This window comes from Balaenoptera physalus, assembly GCF_965194825.1.
Source record: "Balaenoptera physalus genome assembly, chromosome: 16".
Lineage (NCBI taxonomy): Eukaryota > Metazoa > Chordata > Mammalia > Artiodactyla > Balaenopteridae > Balaenoptera > Balaenoptera physalus.
The window spans coordinates 55,520,914-55,539,119 of NC_138898.1; the positions used below are offsets into that span (position 1 = coordinate 55,520,914).

Genomic DNA, 18,206 nt, shown 5'->3' on the forward strand with positions numbered 1-18,206 from the left:
GATCTTCCCAGACCAGGGCTCGAACCCGTGTCCCCTGCATTGGCAGGTGGATTCTTAACCACTGTGCCACCAGGGAAGCCCCATTAACATTTTAAAGTGAACAATTCTGTGACATTTAGTACATTCACAGTGTTGTGCAACCACTACCTCTTTCTAGTTCTAGTACATTTTCATCACCCCCAGAAGAGACTCTACCTGCTAGCAGTCACTCCACAGCCTTCTGTTCCCACGGCCTCTGGCGGCCACTAATCTGCTTTCTGTCTCTATGGATTTACTTATTCTGGACATTTCATAGAATTGGACTCATACAATATGTGGCCTTTTGTGTCTGGCTTCTTTCACTGAGAATCATGTTTCCCAGCTTCATCCCCATCATAGCATGAATCTGTACTTCATTCCTTTTTATGGCTGCATAATAGTCCATTGTCTGGATAGACCAGAATTTGTTTATCCATCCATCAATTGATAGACATTTGGGTTGTTTCCATTTCTTGGCTGCTATGGATAATGCTGCTATGAACATTCGTGTGCAAGTATCTGAGTCCCTGCTTTCAATTCTCTTGGGTCTAAACCTAGGAGTAGAATTGCTGGGTCATATGGTAACTCTATGTTTAACTTTTTGAGGAACTACCAAACTATTTTCCGCAGTGGCTGCATCATTTTACATTCCCACTACCAATGTTCAAGGGTTCCAGTTTCCCCACATCCTTGCCAACACTTGCTATTTTCCTTTTTCTGATTATGGGCAACTTAGCAGGTGTCAGTATCTCATTGTGGTTTTTAGTTGCTTTTCCCGGAATGCCTGATGATGTTGAGCATTGCAGCCTGTGAATACCATGAGTGAGAGTACTCTGTTAGGGGTAGGTAGAAGCCAAATGGGCAAGAATCTTTGGAGCCTCACAAATGAATAATGGAAGGCTCTTGAAATCTACAAGAAACCCTCTTGTTACAGCTTCCTGATGGCTGAGCCATGCCATCGCAGCAGATGACATGGAAGCACAGAGATAATTCACCCAGGGAGTGCTCCTTTGCCTTTTTTTTTTTTTTTTTTTGAAACCTGTAATATCCTGAATCCCGGTCTATGTGACTCTCCACCCAGTAAAGAGAAAAATCCCTCCGGAATTATGAACACCTGCCATTTCACCAGTTCTAGTGTTTCTCCACGGTATTTTCTACCATCAACATTAGAATCAATTGAGTAGCTTGTTAAAAACAGATTCCCGGGTCCCCACTGTAGCCCTTGCTGAATTTACAGTCATGGGGTGGGGTCCAGGAGTCTGCATTTTAACAGTCTCTCCAGGTGGTTTTAGTGCCCGCTGACATGTCAGAACCACTGGTTCAGGGGCTGTTTGTTATTCACACTTGCATGTGGATTAGTTCCAGCAGACTGCCCCTTGCTCCAAAATCTGGGTTGACAGTAGCCCACTGCCCCCCTCCTTAAGGGACCAGGGGGAGGGCAGGCAGCCATCAGAACCTGGATCCCTCTGGTATCTGGGGAAATATGGGGGTCCAGAGCCACTGGGAGGACGTGGCAGGAGGGATTGGAGGAAGCCATGGGCAAAGAAAATTCCTCTTCCTGCACCCTATGGATTCTGGCTTGCATGCCCTGGGACCCAGAGGTCAATTATAACATCAGTTAAGTAGGGTAGCCTGGGAACCAATCATAGAATCCATTTTCCCCTCAAAGCGATATTACCCAAGTTTCGAACAACTAACCTAAAATGAGCTCAGGGAGCATGACCTTTCCATTCTGTGGCATGGCTCGTCCCAGTAATTGTACAAAGGGAATTGTCTCCATGGTGTTTGGGTTATTTCCACCCTGACACTTAAAGGCATGTTCTAAATCCAGCCGGTGGCTGGGGACCACTCATGAGACCCAGCAGAGTTTCCACTGCCCTGTCAGTTCCTCCTTCCCGCCTCTCAGGCCTCTTTATCCTGGTCAAGGGCCAGTTATGGAACGTGGGCAAAACAAGACAGAGGAGAGGGGAAGCTAAGAAACAAGCAGCTGCAGGGAGCAGCTATCATGGTTTTACTTGAATTGCATTTTCTGTTCTGGAGACCATGGGGGGACCTGGCTGGAAAAACTACGTGAAGGCGATAGTGTTGGCTGTGCCTGGAGTTCCAGAGACTGCAAAGGAGCTGGTTTCACTTGGGTCACATGATGCTGCACAAGTGGGGCTGGGCTTGGAGGCAGGACACCTGGCCTTGGCTCTTGTAAGCCCGTGCTCTCTCTCTGGGCCTCAGTTTCCCTGTATGTAGAATGAATGTGGTTAATGGTTTCCAAGGGGCTTTCTGGCTGTATCATTCTGAGAGTCTGTCATTACTGTCATTTCAGTGTCTGGCGACGTGGGTAATTATGCAAGTGAAACAGGAAGTAGGATGAGCTCTCCTAGTGAATGGGATTCCTGCTGCTTGCTAATTATGCTTTAATCAGGGTACAATGCATACTCCCACACTGTATCAGTTATGGCAAGGTACAGGTATTTCACCCAGCCGAGCATTTCAGGTCTGGGAAAGAACCCAGCTAGATTCAACTCCTTCCCCTGGTTCTCAGGGACTGATGTTTATTTATTTCCAAATACTTGCACCGTGAATTTAGGAAACCAGGAAGTCTAGAGTTTGATCCAACCCCTTCCTTTCTCCCTCCCTTTCTCAAATATTTTGAGCCAAGTACTATCGTAAACTGTCTCATGGTATTTACCCTCTAGGGGGCGGGAGAGAGTTAAAAAATAGAGTGTGTTGGTGCCTGCAGTACTCACAGGTATTTTCTCTTGGAATTCCCCTACTCATAGGCCCTGCTGAAAGGCAGGTTTAGGCACCGTATTTGTACCAAGTCTCCTCCCTATGTTCAGTTGGTTGGCCGGAAACCCAATTCTGTCTTTCTCAAGACTTGAACCAAGAGACACAGTAACTAACCAGCTGGTGGTGGGCTCTGCTGTCTCCCATGAGGAACCAGGAGTGAAAAGAGAAAGGTGGTCACGAGCGAGGGAAGCAGAGACAAGAAAGCCCATGGGGCTGATAAGAAAGACCACAGGGCTTCTGAGAGCCAGAGGAGGAAGTTTGGTTTCTATAATTGCAGTTTCTATTCCCTGATTCCCTCTAATTTGGTTCCCATCCTCATGAGTTTCCCTGTTAGGGCCTTGCCTTCTGTTTCTTACAACTGTTGCTCCCTGACGTGGCTGAGAGTAGGGCTGTGCCTTATTTATTTTGGTGTCTCCCTGGCACAAAGCAGAGACCTTTGCCCTTAGTAGGCATTCAACAAATATTTGTTGGATTTAATTGAACAAATTCCCTCCCATCCTCTGCCCCATATGTAGGCGGCCAGGTACAAACTGAAGAAGTAGGAAGCTGACCTTGATTTAGTCCAAAGTCAATTTGGGAAAAAAATACTGTAGTGGGATGAAAATAAACCTATACATAATAGTTAAATCATTAAATAAACCTATAAAATAAACCTTTAGTGGAATTAAAATAAAATGCATAACCTAATATACTCAATAAGAGCATCTCCCTTCCTTCCCCCCCCCCCCCCCAAAAACATTTGCTCAATTCCTACCTACTAATTTTCAGGTGGAACAGTAACTATTTGCCAATAGACCATTTGGGGATAGACACACTTTATTATGCATTCAGTTGTTTAACAATATTTTAAGGACCTACTTGTTTCATTCAGTAGTTCCTTTGAACCAACCTACCATATTAAGCTGTAAACATGTCTTCATTTTCCTCCTGATTTGTGGGGTCCAGCGCTTCATTAAGTTCACATTCCCCAAACCAAAGAAGAAAGGTCTTATTAACCAGCTAGTATGAAATCAATGAGGACGAACAGCTGCTAAATCAAGTCAACCAAACACCTTAAATCAACCCAGTGCTCCAGTCTCAAGCAGACAAGTTCAGACCTACAGCCAAGACACTGGTGGAAAAACAGCCCCCACTGGGGCTCAAAACCACACTTACCCAAGTCTACACATCCAGAGTGCCACCCACTGATGATCCACTAGACCTGTAATAAAAGTGCTGGGGATGAGAACAGGTGGCTCAGTGTACCAGTTGAAATTTAAAACCTTATCAACTCCTGCTGCAGACATGAGGCTTGACCCCAACAGGACACCTCACGATGGGAGCCCTTTTCTGGATGGGGAAATAAGACCCTAGTGCCCATTTTACCAAACCGCTCTTGCTCATGTGTAAGTGCAGATGTAAAGTGCTGACTGCTTCTTTATTGGCATTGCTTTTTAATTATGGCCATCAATAAATCATTCTATCCTTGAACAAGACTTGAGGATGGCCCTAAGGCAGAGGCACGATTCCTCAGGAACTAGACCAACAGAGAATGGCTTTCTCACTCCCCACCTCTTCCTTTAATCCACTGTCAGAAACAGAAACGTTCTCTCTTCAAGAAGCCGGAAGCAGACGGCTGCACTTGCGTTCCATGTGGGAACTCTGTTAACAAACAGTTCTACGCTTGGACCCTTCCAACCCTTCCTCTGTGTGACGCATGGACCTGCGGCACTGGTATCACCTGGGAGCTTGTTGGAAATGCAAACTCTCAGGCCCCACCCCAGACCCACTGAACCAGAGTCTGCATTTTAACCAGATCTCCGGGTGATTCATATACACGTTCAAATTTGAGAAGCACTAGTAGGAGAAACTCGAAGGTGTCACTCAGATCTTTTCTCCAAGTATCCTAGCTTCCTCATGTCAAATCTGTTAAATACGACATGGAGGTTTTGTAAAAACAGACCAAACCCTTAGGTTAGAACTGCATGCTGATGTGTTACGCATAATATGACATGATGTCTGAAATTTGCTGTAAAAGATTCAAGGAAGGAAAGAAGGAAGGAAGGAAGGAAAGGAAGGAGGAAAGACAGGGCCTTGGGTGAGGACAATGGAACAAGACTGGCAAAATGTGGACACGTTTTTGCAGCTCAGTGCTAGGTACAAGGGGCTTCATTGTGCAATTTTCTCTGCTTTTTTCTGCAAGGTGGAAATTTCCATAGTGAAAAGTTAGGGAATATCTTGGTTTCCCAGCCTTCCTTATTTTCAGTTTTTTTCCATGAATCCATTTTTATCCCTTAGTGGAAATGGCTGGTGTTGGAGGGACATCTTTTCTATCTCAGTCTGTGGTTTTCTTTGCTCTGTTTGTTCATGTTTGTGGTTTTGCTGGCTTTCAGGGCTTTTTCAGCAGAAAGTTGTTTCTGGGGGAGCAGGATGGGAGCTGATTAAGGTTTATGGCATGTTCTAACTGGGTTTCCAACAACATCTGCTGGGCTTGTGTTGTTACTGGCAGCAGGAATTTAATTTCCTTTCTCTTTCCCTACCTCTCTTAACCTCTTTCAGATTTTTTGTCCACTGACTAGAGTATCATGTATGTGACCTTCGGCTCTCTGATTTACATGTGATTTGCATATTACACATCTAGTCCAGAGGTTCTCAATTAGGGGGTGATTTTTACCTCCCAAGGAACATGGGGCAGCGTCTGGAGACATTTTTGATAGGCACAACTAGGAGAAGGATGCTGCTGGAATCTAGTGAGAAGAAGCCAGGGATGCTGCTAAACACTCCACAACGCACAGGACAGCTCCCCCAAGACAAAGGAAGATCTGGCCCCAAATATCAATAGCGGGACGTTGAGAAACCCTGATCTAGTCTTAAAGATCATCCAAGCGTATTTCGCCACACTTTCTTTGCTCTGTCCCATGAAGGAGAGGTGGACTCATGACTGATTACAACATCTCTGAGGAATTTTTACTTCTTGTAAGTTGATTTTGGGATAGAATATAAGTGACTGCTCATTTGTGCAAGTTGTGCCCTGCACACCTTCAGGGGACACCACCCACATAGTATTCATGAAAACAACCCTTTCAGAATTGCACAGTACACGGTCTACACAGCTATAAGTGGTTGCTCCAATTTTGGGGTTGCCCTGGGGGTTCTGGAACTGGGAGAGACTTTATTTCTGGCCACCGTGAGCCCTGAGCATGCCAGCGAGTGTCCTTTCAAGAAAAGAGGAAATGTGGAACTGTGAGGACCTCACTTGCATCATTCTAGACCATCGTCTCGTTATGGAACGTCTCCTCTTCACCCCTGGGCCATATCCATTTGACTAGATCTAAAATTGTCAGATTATAATATCGTGGCTTTTGTTTGAAACATGGTGGTGATAGCTTCTTATTTTCAATCAGTTCCTTGGGGGAGGAAATACACGCTGCTGCCATAAGACTTCCTATCCACCCACTATTTGCTTGGCGGGATTTCCTTAGTTTCAGCAGCATAACTTATTCTTGCTGGTCTTCAATCACTTTGCAATAAAAACTGTGATTGCAAAAATGTTCACTGTCATTACCAGTGATGGAGCAGTAAGTACAGGCTTCTGGAGAGAGAGAGGGACTCTCTCTTAAACTAGCAGAGACTAGTGTGACTTAAACTAGCAGAATGAGCTGCTCACCCCCAGAGAATGGCTTTTCATTTCGGCAAGGTCTGAGGGAAATTATGACAGAGTTCAGAGACACAGAGGGACAGTGCTGGGAGGTGTGGTCACTGAATCCACTGGCAGCCCGTGCCGTGTGGGCAGCCCCATGGATGGAGTTGGGGTTTCTTGGGACTCAGGAGTACTCTGGGTCATCGATTGCAACTCACCCCATCCCCACACTGTTGGGCTCAGGCTGGGTGGTGGGTCACTGAGCTTTCTGCCAGTCCTTCTTCCATTGTTCCTTCCTCTGATAACAGTCCCTGACTTTCCATTTGGGGCCCACTACCATCCCCCCACAGTGGGTGACGTGGTTTGTGTGGGACTTGCCATTCCCCACCCTGACCTGGGGGTGGGCATGTGGTCCCAGTTTGGGTGGTCAACATCATTCCATCCCCCCACAGAGATTGGTTCTGAGAAGCAAATTGGTCCAATGAGAGTCAATCTTGGGAATTTTGTGGTCACTCTTAGGAAAGAGAAATAGAGAGGAGAGGGAGAAGTAAAGAGAGAGCTCGATCGTTCTGATGATATAATTTGAGGATCTGGATGTAGCCATGCCTGTAACTATCAATTAATTATGTGTTATGGTTTGAACTGTGTTCCTCAAAAAAGATATGTTGGAGTCCTAAACCCCAGAGCCTCAGAATGTGACCTTATTTGGAAACAGGGTCATTGTAGAGGTGAGGTCCTACTAGAGTAGGGTGGGCCCCTAATCTGAGTGACTGGTGTTCTTGTAATAAGATGGTCATGTGAAGACAGAGACACAGGAAGAACTCCATGGTTTGGATGGAGGGTTGGAGGGATGCATCTGCAAGGCAAGGAATGCCAAAGATCACCAGTGAACCACAAGAAGCTAGGAAGAGACAAATGATTCCCTACAGCTTTCAGAGGGAGTATTGCTCTATCAACACCTTGATTTCAAACTTCTGGCCTCTAGACTGTGAGACAATAAATTTCTGTTGTTTTAAGCCACATAGTTTGTGGTGCTTTGTTATGGCAGCCCTAGGAGATTAGTATAAGTACTTTCAAATCAGTAATCTTCCTCTTCCTCCTCCTCCTTCTTCAAAATCATCATCATTATCATCGCCTTTGCCTAAGCAATAGAGAGGGTCTCCTATGGATGTGGAGACTGTGATGTGGGCTGTCCAGCCTCCATGGTCAGTCAGTGCCCCTCTTGCATCGGCCCCTGGGCCTCCAGGTTTAGACCATAATTCTGGGGCTTTCTGGAGCTCCATGCTGGGACATCATCCTGTTACCTGTTGCCTTTACACAAAGACTGATGCTCACCCCCTGGTTGTCTGAGCCCCATCCAAGACCTATTCATGGTAGGCAGAATTAAGATGGCCCCAAGATTCCTGCCTCGGATATATACGCCTTGTATAATTCCCTCCCCTTGCACATGGGTGGACCTGTGGCTGGCTTCTAACCAGTAGACATGGAAAAGTTGAAGGGATTTTGCAGATGTAACTAAGGGCCCTAATCAGTTCACTTTGAGTTATTCCAAAGGGAGATCATCCCAGGTGGGCCTGACCTCCTCAGGTGTGCTCTTAGCAGAGGGTCTGGACCCAAGCTGCCATGGGTTCTACAGCTGCAAGGAAATGAAGTCTTCCAACAATTGCGTGAGCTTGGGAGAGGACCCCGAGCCTCAGATGAGACACCACCTCAGCCAGCACCTTGATTGCAGCCTTGTGAGACCCTGAGCAGAGGACTAAATTCAGCTATGCTTGGACTCCTGACGACAGAGAGATAATAAATGGGTGTTGTTCTAAGTTGCTAAGTTTGTGGTTAATTTTTATGCAGCCATAGAAAATGAATACGGCATTCCATTTTAAGGAACTACCAGGTGCTGTGGCCAAGACCCCTGTGTGTGTGTGTTTCTGTGTGTGTGTGTGTGTGTGTGTGTGTGTGTGTGTACGTGGAGGTGGGGGATGATGAAGGGCAGGGGATGGAGCCAGGTGGGAAGAAGAAAACTACCTTGGAGGAAGTAATTGCCTTTCTTATGAGAGAGAAGAGCAGTTTGAGCAACATGCAGATCTGCCCAGTGCCCAGCCCTGGGAGCTGGAGGGAGAACATCGCCCCCAGTGTCAGGTCTTGGGAGCCTCCACCCTAGACAGAGGCCCCACTTGCACTGTCTTGCAGGTGGTGCTGGGGGGCAAATACTTGGAGGAAAAACACACCCTTTATAAAGATGCAAAGAGTTTCTCACGTGAAGAGATGAGGTGAGATATTTTGAATTAATAGTTAGCTTTATTTTTAAAATCCTTTCTCCCTTATTCTTTCCTTTCAAACAGTCAGGATTTTTGTTTTTCATGCTCCGAGGAAAGGATGCCATGGGAGAAAGTGGAGAAAGCAGAGACTCCTTCTGGCTTTGGGGTGTCACACGCTCAGCCCATTGTGGGAGCCATGGAGGAGTTCGGGTGTAGAGGAAGGTTTGGGGGGGACCCAGGGGAGTAAGAACAAATCTCTCCTGTCTGATTCCCTGAGAGAGGAAGCAAAGAGGTGGAAGGATCCCCAAGAAAGGGGCTGTTTGTCCTTTACTCTGGCGGAACTCCAGAGAGAAGGAAACAACCCCCCCAAAAGATCTGTGGGATTTGGGAGCAGAGGGGGCGGGAGCCCGAGCTGTGCGTCAAGCCCTAGAAAGATGGCCAGACCCTGGAGACATGTACGTGTGTAGCTGGCCACCGTCTACACTGCCTGGTCCAACAGAGATGCTCAAATAATATTCGTCAACTGAAAGGATGAATACATTGTAAGCCCTCTAACAAATTCTCCGGGAAGACTTTCTTCACCAGCATCAGGAAAGCCGATGAGGGTCCATGTGATTCTAGCTCTGGGGTGAGGGCTCAGATATTCACACACCTGACAGACCCCAGGCATGGAGAGGCCCTGCTGCCCAGATGTGGACCCAGGGGGCCCAGAGTTCTGACCTAACGAGCCAAGTCAGCTAAGTCTTATGCCCAGGGCATGGCCTCTCCCTGCTGTGCTCCCTGCCTGGGACCACGTGGTCCCTGGTCCCTTGGTCTCTGTCTAGGAAGCTTGGAGGGGTGGTTACGTGGCTTGTCAGACCTGAGCCCTTATGTGAGCTGCCTCCTTGTGCAGCTGAGCTGAGAATCAGGGAAGCAGCATCATTTCCTCACCTCTCTTCCGAGCTAACTTGCCCCGAGGTGTTCGTAAGAACTCCATTTAATTAGTCGTTGGGCCTAGAGAGCCCCTTTTATCATACTTTGTGTCAGGCCTACCCCTGGAATCTGAAGAGGTCTTTGGGTGCTGGCAGCACCAATTTTTATCCATTGTTTTTTCTATTACGGATGATGCTTTTCCACACTGGAGTCAGAGGTCGGCTTGAGCCCAGCTCATGAAGACAAGTGCTGGTGCTTTTGCTGGTTCTAGGGTGGCATCTGTGTCATTAATACAACATATTCAGGGTGTCTACCTGCTGCCTGGGAGCTCTGAGGATATGCAACATTTAAAGGTATTTGGAATACCTTTGGACTACTTAATTAGAAGGAAGGACACTGGAGGGCTGTAGGCATGCTAGAGGCAAGAATTGAGGACCAGTGTCTGGAACCGTCCAGGGCTGAGTTCAAATCCTGCTTCTGCCCCTCAGCTGCTGTGGGACCTCGGGAGAGATTTGTACATTCATGGACCTTGGATATCTCAACTGTTCTGACTTCTTGTCACTGTTACGAGAATCGAAGGATATGATGATCATGGTACTTGCTGAGCATTTTTGTAAGCCAGGTAGTGGTTCAACCACTCAAGACAGGGGACTGAGTGGAAGTTTTCAGGACTTCCCTGATGGTGCAGTGGTTAAGAATATGCCTGCCAATGCAGGAGACACAGGTTCAAGCCCTGGTCCGGGAAGATCCCACATGCTGTGGAGCAACTAAGCCTGTGCACTACAACTACTGAGTCTGTGCTCAAGAGCCCGTGAGCCACAACTACTGAGCCCTCGAGCCACAACTACTGAAGCCCGCGCGCCTAGAGCCCGTGCTTCGCAACGAGAGAAGCCACCGCAATGAGAAGCACGCTCATCGCAATGAAGAGTAGCCCCCGCTTGCCGCAACTAGAGAAAGCCTGAGCGCAGCAATGAAGACCCAATGCAGCCAATAAATAAATAAATAAAATAAATTTATATATAAAAAAAAGACGGGTTTTCAGCTGGGGGCCAATTTGTCTCCCAGGTGGCTTTGGGCAATGTCTGGGGACATTCTTGGTTGTCGCCGTGGGAGGAGGGGCACTCCTGGCACCTAGAGGATAGAGACCAGGGATGCTGTCCAACATCCCACAGTGCACAGGATGGCCCGCACCACAGAGAACCATCTGGTCCCAAATGTCAGTAGTGCTGAGGCTGCAAAACCCGTTTTAAAGCAGTGACTCTTGGGCTTCCCTGGTGGCGCAGTGGTTGAGAATCTGCCTGCCAATGCAGGGGACACGGGTTCGAGCCCTGGTCTGGGAAGATCCCACATGCCACGGAGCAACTGGGCCCGTGAGCCACAATTACTGAGCCTGCGCGTCTGGAGCCTGTGCTCCGCAACAAGAGAGGCCGCGATGGTGAGAGGCCCGCGCACCGCGATGAAGAGTGGTCCCCACTTGCCGCAACTAGAGAAAGCCCTCGCACAGAAACGAAGACTCAACACAGTCATAAGTAAATAAATAAAAGAACGTGAATTTCTTTAAAAAAAAAAAAAAAAAGCAGTGACTCTTCACCAACTCAATAAATGGCAGGTCGGTTATAAATAAGAGGGACAGAAGAACATGTTTTTACTATAAGGGGCGAATTAAAAAGAGTACCTTATGTATATAAATTTTGTTATTTATAGGCAATACATCCACATGGTCCAAGATCTAAAAGGTACACAGGATGTACAATCCAAAGTCTCCCTTCTACCTCGTTCTCTTCCTGGAGGAATCAGTGTTACCAATTTCTTGTTTATTTCTTTAGAGGTCCTCTGTGCATCTATAAGCAATTGTATGCACATATATACACACATGTTATATACACACATATATGCATGCTACACATATTCTTTGCATCTTGCTTTTGTCACTTAATCCATCTTGGAGATAATTTCCTACTGGACACAAAAAGCTTTCTCAGTTTTTCTTTTAAAGGTGACAGAGTATGCCGTTCTATGCATGTCCAGTATTTTACTTAGCCACTCCCCTCTGGATGGATAGTCATGTTGTTTCTATTTTCTTTTGCTCTTACAAACACTAATGTAATGAATATCTTTGTATGTACATCATTTTCCACCAAGCAAGTATGTAATGGTAGGATAGAGTCCTACAAGTGGAATTGCCAAATAAGAAAGTTTGTGCATTTGTAATTGTATGGGATGTTGCCAACTTACACTCCACTGAAGCTTGTACCGGTTTCCATTCCCTGCTGGCAGTGAATGTAGGAGAGGTGTTGGGGTGATTTTGTAATTTAAAAAATTTGCTCTCACTGTTTGTATCTTCTCATCAGAAGCCTTCTGGGAATAAATAAAAGGTGAGCGTGCCTTACCTCACAATATTATGTGCCCATTGTATTTTCAGCATTCAGGGACCCAGAATCTGCCCATGGGAGATCTTTTAAGTGTTATGAAGTTAATGCCACTGGGAAGTAGCATTCGCTTTCTCCAGAAAAGGGCTCTTTAGTTCCTGCTTCCTGGTGCTAATAGTTCCCGAATGACTTGCCTCTCGAAGAGTTTACATGTAGGAAAATCTCTCTCAGCAAATCTCTCTCTGAGCGGTTGCTCAGCTTTATTTTTTGAGTTTCTGATTCAGACACACCTTTGAGAGTCAGGTGAAAGTGATGAAAACCTCTTCCAGCAAAAAGGCACCAGCAGTTTTCCCATCATGTCAGAGGTTCCCAGAGCTGCCCTCGGACCCCAGTGAGTGGCTCTCTTTGTGGGGTGAGGTTCATGCTACCAGTACCCCTCCTTGCCCTGTGAGAGGGGTCTGCAGATTCCCAGATCAGAACCGGGCAGAACCAGTTCTGTGTGGCCAGGGGCACCCTTGTTCCTAGCCTGGCTTCTCCTTTCCCAGTTTCTGACAGAGTGACTGGTCAGTTACTCAGCCTTGCTGAGTCATCGTTTTCTCACCTGTGGACCAGGGACAACGCTTGCTTTGCAGTATCGTACCGGTGATAATGGAGGCAAAGCACCTGGCACAGAGCCCTGCATCAGGCTCACATTTGAGAAATGGAAGCTAATGTTAGTCTTATTATAGTGGAGTCCTTTGCATCCTGACTGCCTCCTTTTCTTATTTTTTTTTCCTTTTCTTCCCCCATCCTCAAAGATTTTTATTTAATTGTTATGTGGTAGGGCCAAGTATTTTTATTTTTTAAAAAATTAATTAATTTATTTTTTGGCTGCATTGGGTCTTTTTTTGCTGCGCACAGGCTTTTTCTAGTTGCAGCGAATCGGGGCTACCCTTCCTTGCAGTGCGCAGGCTTCTCATTGCGGTGGTTTCTCTTGTTTCAGAGCACTGGGTCCAGGTGCGCGGGCTCAGCAGTTGTGGCTCGAGGGCTCTAGAGCGCGGGCTCAGTAGTTGTGGCGCACGGGCTTAGTTGCTCTGAGGTATGTTGGATCTTCCCAGACCAGGGCTCGAACCTGTGTCCCCTGCATTGGCAGGCGGATTCTTAACCACTGCGCCACCAGGGAAGTCCCTATTCTCAAATTTTTATTGGAGTGTAGTTGATTTGCAATGTTGTGTTAGTTTCAGGTGTACAGCAAAGTGAATCAATTATACATATACATATATCCACTCTTTTTTTTTTTTTTTTAAAGATTCTTTTCCCATATAGGCCATTACAGAGTATTGAGTAGAGTTCCCTGTGCTATACAGCAGGTTCTTATTAGTTATCTGTTTTATGTGTAGTAATGTGTGAATGTCTTTCTGCCTCTCTTTTAGATTGGAATCTATTTGCTTAGTGGCAACTGAAATTCTGGAACAATCACGTTCCTTCCTGTCACAAAGACCTTGTACATGCTGTTCCCTCTGCCTGGAATGCTTTTCCTTCCTCTGGACTCCTGAGGTTTCTTTCACTCGCAGCTCAACTGCCCCTTCCTCAGAGAACCCTTCCCTGCCTCTCCGAGTTCAAGTCAATTTGCCCTTGCTGTCTTCTCCTGGAGAAGCTCTTCTCTTCCTTCTTGGTGCCTCTCTGACTTGTAATGACATTTGTTGGTGTGTTTACTTGTCTAATGTCTGTCTCCCGCATTGGACCACATGCTCCAGGTGAGCTGGAGGGACCAGCTTAGGCAAAGGTCCTGAGGCCGGTGGGAGCTGGTTGGAGGCCCAGGCAGGGGACCTTTGTGATCTGGAGGGAAGCTTGTGAGGGGAAGAGAGATGAGAGAGGTCTGGAGAGAGCAGGTCGGGGGCCAGGCCATGGGGACCTTCTGGATCACTGAAAGACAAAATTTGAATTTTCTTCAAAGATCATACGTGTCCCTCCAATGCACCAGTATTAAGCAGGGGAGTAACCTGATCTAACTGATTACTTTAAACTTTAATGTTTTATTATTTTTATAAAATTCTTTTAATGATTTACTTTTTAAAAAGATCACCGGCCACGATGTGAAAGGCAGGGTGGAGGGTAGGGTGGGCCTGGGCATTGGGGAGATCCCTTAGGAGGCTGCAGCCATGGTCCCCATTCTGCCTGCAGGCCATGGGTTCTAGAAACAGCCCTGTGCATCCCTTAGTATTCTAAGCTAGTGCTTCTTCCAGGGGGTGACCCCAAGTGGCATTGGCTGTCTCGGTCTCCCCAGAGATGACTGAGAATCAGCTCTGTTTCAGGGAACTACAGTTGCGGGGTTTCCGCCCGCATCATGGCCTGGCTGCAGGGCGGAGCTTACCTGAGGTGGTGGTGAAGTGAGACGGGGAGGTCATTGTCACGAAGGGCGGTGTGAGGGACTTGGCCTTCACGCCCTCCCGGCCAGGCGGTCCATGTCGGGGGTGTCCACGTCCTGGTCGTAGTCCCAGCAGAACCCATCAAAGGAGACCAGCAGCAGCTTGTGGAAGCTCTTCCTCCTGGGACGGGGTGGCAGCCGGCGCAGCCCAACCGGACGGGCAGCAGCAGCACGAGGGCCCTGGGCCCCGTCATGTCCCCAGTGCCTCACACGCTCACATCGCTGAGTTCACGGCCTGCTCCCATTTTCTCCCTTTTTTTTTATCTGCAGTTGATCAAAGTTCACATTGATAATTCTGCCCCAGCTCCGCTGTGGATCAGAACACCTGGAGCGTAACGAGTTGGCACGTTTGACGTGATGGAAAAGTTCTGGAGGTGGATGGTGGTGGTGGCTGCACAGCACTGTGAATGCACTTAATGCCGCTGCATGGTGCACTTTAAGACGGTAAAAAATGCTAAGTATTATGTGTATTTTACCACGATAAAAAAAGACAGACAGTGTGAAATATTTTGGACTCTTACACGAATTCCACTGTTGTGAACATTTGGAGAACAAATTAGATTGGTGCTTTCCTTTACTCAGCATAGCCTGTTTTTATAGGGAGAACAAATTACTGTTCATTATGACTATGGAAACAGCCACTGTGGATTGAGTGCCCACAGGGCTGGGAACTGTATATACATCATCTATTCTATCCCATTTAATTTTTTTGAAATCCTAGAAAGGTTATTAGTTGAAAATTCCCTATAAGAATTAAAAAAAATCATTGTGGTCCATTAACAATAAAATTTACCATTTTTTATAGGTCAGAAACTTGGTTCTGTATAAAGAAAGGAAGAACATCAAAGAAGGAATAAGTAAAGGTAAATGTAAAATTAAAACTTTTGTTTTCCTTCTTTTTAGTTGATCTAACAGGTAATAAGTTTGTTCATACTAGTAATAACAACAATGTATTTAATTATGTATATATCATATATATGTGTATATATGTAAGTAGAGAAATACTTAACGTAAATCTAACAAAATATGTATGAGATCTATATGAGGAAAACTAGAAAACTCTGTTGAATGAAATCAAAGAACTAAGTAAATGGAGAGATGTTTCATGTTCATGGATGGGTAGGCTTAGTATCATCAGGATGTCAGTTCTTCCCAACTTAATCTATAGATTCAATGCAGTCCCAATCAAAATTCCAACAAGTTATTTCGTGGCTATTAACAAACTGATTCTAAAGTTTATATGGGGAGGCAAAAGACTATTCTACTCTTGTTTGTATGAGTTCAACTTGCCATTTCTTTTTTCAGGTTCTACATATAACTGATATCATGCAGTATTTATCTTTCTCTGGTTTATTTCATTTAGCATAATGCCCTCCATGTTCATTTATATTGTTGCAAGTGATAAGATTTCCTTCTTTTTTAAGGCTGAATCATATTTCAGTGGTGTGTGTGTGTGTGTGTGTGAGAGAGAGAAAGAGAGAGTATCACATTTTCTTTATCTGTTCATCCATTGACAGGCCCTTAGGTTGTTTCCATACCTTAGCTATTGTGAATAATGCTGCAATAAACATGGGAGTTCAGATCTGTCTTTGAGATTAAAAAAAAAAAAATTACCATTTTAATCATTTGCAAGTGGACAAATTTAGTGACATTTAGTACATTCACAGTGCTGTGCAACCATTACCACTATCTAGTTTCAGACTATTTTCATCACCCAAAAGGAAACTTCATACCCATTAGCAGTCACTCCTCATTCCTCCCTCCCCCAGCCCCTAGCAACCACTAATCTGCTTTCTGTCTGTTTGGCTTTACCTATTCTGGACATTTCATATAAATGGAATCACATAACATTTGGCCTTTTGTGTCTGGCTTCTTATACCGAGCACCATGTTTTCAAGGTTCATTCATATTGCAGCATTTGTCAGCACTTCATTCCATTTCATGGCTGAATAATATTTTTTTATATCCATTCACCGGCTGATGGACATTTGGGTTGTTTCCACCTTTTGGCTATTGTGAATAATCTAGCTGTGAACATTTGTGTATGAGCTTTTGTTTCAATACCCTCTGCTTTCCACTTAAGTTTTTCAACATATTTATGAGGTGGTTTTTACTTTGTAGCTGAATAAACAGATCAGAGAGGCTATAGAACCTCTCCAAGGCCACACAGCAGAAGTGAGGCTGGGACTGTAATTTTAATACTTGGCTACACATTTGCTGCACACAGGGGTTTAAATTCCCCAAGGGAACAGGCTTAAGCATCCACCCATCCACCCCACATTTATTGAGCACATACTATGTGTCAGGTGCCAGAGGCACAGAAGTATAGATGCCGAGGTTGCCTGTGGGTGGCTCAGAGTCCAGGGGACAGGCAGACAAATAAGGGGGGTCCTGCCAGAGGTGTGAATGGGAGGTGACACAGGAGAACAGGGAGAGGGTCCTAACTTGGAGAAGCCAGGAAGAGGAGGGCTCCCTGGAGGAGGTGGTGCTAGAATTGAGTTTTGCAGGCTGGGAAGAATTAGCCTGTTGGAAGCATCTTCACTCAGCCGCTCATCCAGATATGACAACAGTCTCCTAACAGATCTGCCTGTGGCTGCTTTCTACAGGTACATGGATGACATTTACCTTTACAGCTTTGGAAAGATCTGTGAATTGTATAAAGATGTCACCAGTGGGTTTTCTAGTGACAGGAGGTGACAGTCTGCCTAGGTTTTCAGGTGAAGTTTTCAGAAGGTTTTTATCTTGATGTGGGTGGACTGTGGGCTGGATATCAGACCCAGATGAGATGACACATTTCCCTCTTCCTGAAATTGCCTGAGAATTCTGTTCCAAGTATTTGCTTAGGTTGAATTTTTGGGGTGAGGAGGTGGTGTGTCAGGGGTGCTCCATTTTGTATTTGCATAACTTGGCCTCTCATTAATTAGCACGGTGTTTTGCTATACAAGGGAATTTTGTAGAATTTTGTGATGAGTATGCAGCGAAGCAGTTGAGGGTATTTTGCAGCTTGCAGGCCTGGGCTCACATCTCTGCTCTGGGCTTACATTTCACACTTGGGGCAAATCTCATAACCTCTCTGTGCCTCTGTTTCTTTCTCTGTAAAAAGGAATAATGATATATTTCCTGAGGTTGTGAGGCTCCAATGAGATGATGCATGTTGACAGGAATGCTTACTGCTCATGGGATATCCACATGCGCCCCCTCACTTCCCAGTCCCCTTGTAATCGTGGGCCATGTGTTTTGAGTGGAAGCCACATCTATGACTTCCAGCCTGAAGCTTTCAAGTGCTGGTGCATAACCATCTCACCCTCTCATCCCCTGCCACAGTAACTGTGGAAGTCTTGCATTGAGATGGTAGTCTCCATCATTCTGGGTCTCTGAGTGACCAAATAGAGCATAGTCCCCAGCTAACCCGTGGTGGACATGGAATGTGAGAAGTCAGCCTCTGTTGCCAAGCCACTGAGATTTTGGGGTTAATTTGTTATTGTGGCATAACCTAGTCTACCCTGGCTAATGCAGCAGGTAAAGCACTTACATGGGTCCTTATACTGGTAAGTGCTCAACAAATGTTAGTTACTTTCAGTACAATAATAAATTGCTACTGACAGTTTCTTTGTCTGATCTAATGATGCCAATATGCTATTTTGTGCTTGGACAAATTGGACTTGGCACTCCTTCCAACACGTGGAAAAGACAGATGATTGAGGGCCAATAAAGCATCATTATCTTTAGTTTGCGTCCCTGGATACCCTTGGTGGCAAAGAACAACGTATGCTACTCTGGGGAAGCCAGGCCTGGAAGGGAGCTGTTGTTACCAGGATCAGGACTGTCCAAGGCCAGGCGTT

At 45.9% G+C, this 18,206-nt stretch overlaps 1 long non-coding RNA gene and 1 pseudogene across 3 annotated transcripts in view; one reads left to right on the forward strand and one right to left on the reverse strand.

Annotated features, from left to right (window-relative positions):
* LOC309644858 (ectonucleotide pyrophosphatase/phosphodiesterase family member 7-like) overlaps positions 1-14,635 on the reverse strand; it is a 33,652-nt pseudogene extending 19,017 nt beyond the window's left edge. Inside the window, exon 1 of the transcript in view lies at positions 14,311-14,635. The product of the transcript in view is annotated as an ectonucleotide pyrophosphatase/phosphodiesterase family member 7-like (transcript). The remainder of the gene's footprint in view (positions 1-14,310) is intronic.
* Positions 1-18,206, forward strand: part of LOC309644859 — a 49,154-nt gene that overhangs the window by 10,098 nt on the left and 20,850 nt on the right. The window contains exons 2-3 of one of the 2 annotated variants that reach the window (XR_014254624.1): positions 14,635-14,808; positions 15,170-15,227. This is a non-coding gene — a long non-coding RNA (uncharacterized lncRNA). Of the gene's footprint in view, positions 1-14,634; positions 15,228-18,206 lie in introns of both variants that reach the window. The other variant, XR_014254625.1, reaches the window with a different exon arrangement.